This window comes from Oncorhynchus kisutch, linkage group LG29 (genome assembly GCF_002021735.2).
Source record: "Oncorhynchus kisutch isolate 150728-3 linkage group LG29, Okis_V2, whole genome shotgun sequence".
NCBI classification, from domain to species: domain Eukaryota; kingdom Metazoa; phylum Chordata; class Actinopteri; order Salmoniformes; family Salmonidae; genus Oncorhynchus; species Oncorhynchus kisutch.
Genome location: NC_034202.2, coordinates 21,534,765 through 21,539,911, shown reverse-complemented (window position 1 = coordinate 21,539,911; position 5,147 = coordinate 21,534,765). Strand labels below are relative to the sequence as shown.

Here is a 5,147-nt window from a genome sequence, read left to right as displayed (position 1 = left end):
TGATTTTGGCCACTAGATGGCAGCAGTGTATGTACAAAGTTTTAGATTGATCCAATGAATCATTGCATTTCTGTTCAAAATATTGTATCAAGGCTGCCCAAATGTGCCTCATTGGTTTATTAATAACTTTTAATGTTCATAACTGTGCACTCTCCTCAAACAATAGCATGGTATTCTTTCACTGTAATAGTGACTGTAAATTGGACAGTGCAGTTAGATTAACAAAATATCAGATATGTCTATGTCCTGGGAAATGTTCTTGTTACTTACAACCTCATACTAATCACATTAGCCTATGTTAGCTCAACTGTCCTGCAGGGGACCCACTGATCCTGAAGAAGTCTCTTTTCCAAGCTTAATATGATAAACATTCAACATTTGCCATGCTGTCAATCCAGCATGATTTCTGCCGTATTCAAAACAACTGGAAACTCAGAAATCTCAGACTTCAGTGAGTTCAAGACAACTGGGAACTCGGGAAAAAACAAGCTTCGACTGGCAAAATACGTTTTGAACGATCATCAAACTCGGAATTCCAAGTTGGGAACTCGGGCCTCTTTCTAGAGATCAAAACTTACTGAATGATTAAAACGTTGTTTTTGTTCCGTGTTCCCAGATGTCTTGAAAGCACCATAAATCCAGAGAATGTCAGACTTTGATGACAAAGTTTGATGACAATATTTGCCCACGAAGGACCGCCATGCCACCAAGGTGAGTCTAAAAAGGACTTGTATGCTGCTGAATAAATTATGTAATATGCCAGGGAGATATGTATGCTGTAGCTAAGATAGTAGCTAAGAAAGTCTGCTTCTATACCCTGCTTTATTTCTCATACAGTTATGACTTGGTGTACAGGGAGAATACTGTAAGAACGGCCCATGTTCGGAATTCTGTCGCTGTACAATTCAAAAGTGCTGAACAAATAACTATATTGACTACTTCCGTCCTAGCTCGCTCATTAATGTTCTTGTGGAAGTTCTTACAAAGGGACACCCGAAGTCAATCTTAAATGAATCAGTGTTTATTATCAGTTAATTGGAGAGGTTCCAACAATGTTGATGCATCATAGTGAACGTCTGTCAGGAGCTTTCTCGGAGCAGTCCCGTTAGATCTCTTATATACTTACACAGAAAGTAATATTTGCATGATTTAGCTTATTCATTATTCATAATTAATTTATGATTAATGTTTGCTGTCATTCATGTGACTGACCAATACTGGTTCATGCATGTGTAAGACCAATATCTCACGAGGCTTCTTCTCTCCAAGCTGAGACCATGAAACTGAGATATCGTTCTCAAAACAAAGGTGTGGGCATATTGCCAAATTGCAGATACTACAGTGAGGATTTCTTTCAGGCGTTCAATCAGTCACTTGCATAACACAGAAATTGGTTATTAGAAAAGCACAAACATACACATTCCATCCTCTTATCTTTTAAACTTTTCACATGAGCTCCAAATATCTCTAATGGTCGCCCCAGTGTTTTTTACGCATGTGATGTCAGAACGAGCTTACTGTTACAAAATGTGATTGTTACGCAACAGGACAGTTAATTCGCGCTGCCCTCAAACTAAGGCACACTGCCTGCTTTTATTTATAGGCTGATTCAACTTGTCAATTTCAAATGTTTTTCAAACAAGTTTTATTTTCTAACAACAGTTTGAATTGAGGTGTAGGACATTTTACTTTTGCGGACAATACATTTATTTAGGCATTACTAAGCCGGACAAACTTCCCAAGCACTTATTGTTCCCCAGATCAAGTATGCAGAAATGTGCGCATCTCCAGTCAGAACAGGACCTGCACAAACTTTTCACATTATCTAGCTGGTGCCCGCTTCGCTTTCACTGTTATTTTCATTACTATATGATAATAACTTTTGACATGTGTGCGTTTCTATCAAAGTAAGTGCCTTGTTACTTTATAATAGTTTCTGTATGTCGTGTTATGACGTTTCTACTGTAGCTCCTTGTATGTATGGAGCATAATACATTTGTTTATATTCCTCATAACCGCGGACACGCGAGGTAAAGTTACTAATTTCATAACCTTCATGTTATATTCAATCGTGCTTATGTAGCTAGCTACGATCGTCTATTAGCTCTGTAAAACAATGTAAATTGCGTCAGAGAATTATTCGCTTGTGTTGTCTTTTGAAACTACCCTGGCCTTATGACCATGGTTTGTTTTCATTTGGACTGTTTAGCATAATTCTGTTCTGCCCTGCTCTGCCCCATTGTGGAGCTCATTTACTGTTTCTTATTATTATAAAACTCATATTTGCGATTTCGTTTTTTTAATACAATATATTATATTTATAGCAGTGTTATTATATTACTTCTTTGTAATATTGTTGTATTGCTATATCCTGATATTGTATTCTAATTACTAATAATTCCTCTTTAATTATGTACTTTCAGAAACCACATACACAAACAATATTGAACATTATTTGCCGATATCCCAAGTGGAACTGCACGTCTTTGGAGCTGAAGATTGAGGCCTTTGAGCTTTTGTATGAAAACACAGCGAGGAAACACATAGGCCAATATGTAATAGTCGTCTATCTTATTTGAAGTATTGGTGGTGGTTAAACAAAAACAACACCAAAAACTTGTTTTACTACAGGAAAAAAAACTGCAAGAAAGGACTGACAATTTAGGGATATTCATAACCCATATTTCATATTCATGCAGGGATTGAACAACAACTGCATTTCCACCCAACACCTCTAAAGGCATAATATCATGGCAGATCACCGGTCATGTCACCTGTCACGTCAGTCAGTCAGTCAGTCAGTCAGTCAGTAATTGATGCAGATGTGCTCAGTAGTGCTTGAGCATACGGTACCCCCCAAAGCGTGATGAAACACATAGAGGTGTGTCACAAGCTAAACACTTGTACTTTGTCAACTTCCTCTGCTTCCTTGTCCTGGTGCCAGACAGGCAGGCAGGCTTTGCAGTACCTCCATGTGTGACTACCTTGAGCAGCAGTTTGAGGGACTTGCCGTGCAGTGAGGCGTAGGGGATTGTCTGCAGCAGGGCGCCCCCCAGTGGATGGGCGTCGAGGGGTGTGTTGTGCACCTCCAGCAGCTCTCGCATTAGGTTCTCTCTGTACTTTTGGTAGGTAATTACTTTACCTATGGGGGAGAGGGAGTGGGGAGGATGAGGGAAGGGAGAGGATGATGAGGCAGTGGGTAGGTGGGTGAGATATTTTCACTATAATTGCATAATGAAACTGTATGTGATTTGTATGTGATCTGTCCAATTACAAAACATACCTTGTTCGGTAATCATCTCACCTGTTAGTTGGAGGTGAACTATGTGACCATTGAGGCAGCAGTGTCAATCAGATGGGAAAATATCTTCTTGTACCAATTGGCAGTTTTCCAAGCACATTACACATAGCTATTTATCATGTCGGCCTTATCCGCTGCCCCCATTTGAAGTTATAGTCAAGCACACAGTCTGGTTTGATCTTTCTCTCTCCTGTCTGGTGGTCCACCTTCCCTGTGGCCAGCATGGTTGCTGTATAGACAGTGGGCAAGACGTGGACGTCTCCTTTGTCATGCCACTTTACTGCCAGCTGTTGACCATTCTCCTTGAACTCCACCTCCCCTCTCTGCATCTTCCTGCATCCGAATGCCGGCATCCCCTTCCTGTTCGAACTGACTGTGCTACAGGCCCCTGTGCTGCTAGAGAGCAGATGCTGGAAGAGTGTGGGACTGCTGTACCAATTGTCCTCATATAAAGTGTGTCCCTTGCCGAGATGAGGAGCCAGCCTGGTCATCACCACGGACACAGACACCCCAAGCCCCTCATAATGTTGGATGTCAGTGGTGGACCCTGTGCAGACTATAATGTTCTGGACAAATCCTGTCTTCACGTTGCACATGACAAAGAACTTGACCCCAAACCTGTGCCTTTTGGAGGGAATATATTGATGGAACGCCAGCCTACCCTTCCATAATATCAGGGACTCATCAATGCATAGGTCCTTGAATGGCACAAAGACCCAATCAAATGATGTCAGGCTGGTAAGAACATTTCTTATTTTGTGTAAAGAGTCATTTAGGTTGGCAGTGTCCTTGCTGACAAATTACAGGCATCGCAGCAGAACTAGGAAGTGGTCTTGGGAAAAGAGGGTGGCAAAGAAGGGAGTTGCAAACATAGGATCTGTGCTCCAGTATTCTCTTAGGCAGTTCTTCTTTACTATTCCCATGACATGGACTGTCACCAGGAAGGTATACATTTCAATAATTGTGGTTGTCACCCATTTAGCGAGTTTCCCCACACTCCTGACTCTCTCTTCTCCTGTAGCTCCAAGGCATAGTGATTGGTCTCCTCTACTTTGTCTCCCACCAGGTCCTCTGTCAGAAACAGCTTGAAGCAATCTGCCTCAGAGGGAAATGACAAGGGGCTTTGCACTGCAGACTGGGACTCATCAAAGCAAACAGCAGGGTCAGGAGGGGTGAAATGGCTGGCGGCCGTCCTGCTACCAGAAACCTCCCGTACTTGATCCACTGTCTGTCTGCCTCCATCACCAGCAGCACCTTCAAAGGGACCTGGGACTTCGTCAGTGGACAAGGGGTCCTCTGATTCAGGATTCTCAATGGCTAAAAAATTGGGGGGCAGCTCCTCACTGTCACTGTCAAAATCTGATTCCTGACTTTCATACTCAGATTCATTGTCAGAATTGATAAAAATCTCCAGGATTTCTGCATTTGTGAGTTGTTTTCTTTTGAAAGACATTACAAATACAGCTTAGCCCACTAGCTACATACATAAACAACAACACTGAATGGCTCAGATTGGGAGTTAGAGGTTACGTGATTGACTGTCAATAAATCACTATCAGAAAATGATTTGTGTGGTAATTGTATATTTATTTATTCACATTTTCAAGTACTGGTGAAAAATCATGCATTCCGATTTTGCATAGATTGTAATGGACACATATTATATGTCACATACTTTTTTGAAGGTTGTACTGATAATGATGAGCTAAGCTAATTCCAGCTATGTGTGGAGCCATGTTTGTTGATATACAATGCATTCTGGGTTTCATATCAACGTCTGTCGGACCTTCCGGAAGTGAATGATGGGATGTGAAGGATGGTAGACAACACACCCCGTTCAACATGC

At 41.5% G+C, this 5,147-nt stretch overlaps 1 long non-coding RNA gene across 1 annotated transcript; it reads left to right on the top strand.

The window, feature by feature from the left end:
• Positions 1-1,574: 1,574 nt before the first annotated feature.
• Positions 1,575-4,867, top strand: LOC116358294 (uncharacterized). The gene is made up of 2 exons (XR_004206180.1): positions 1,575-3,125; positions 4,368-4,867. It is a non-coding gene; the product is annotated as an uncharacterized LOC116358294 (long non-coding RNA).
• The last annotated feature ends 280 nt before the right edge of the window (positions 4,868-5,147 follow it).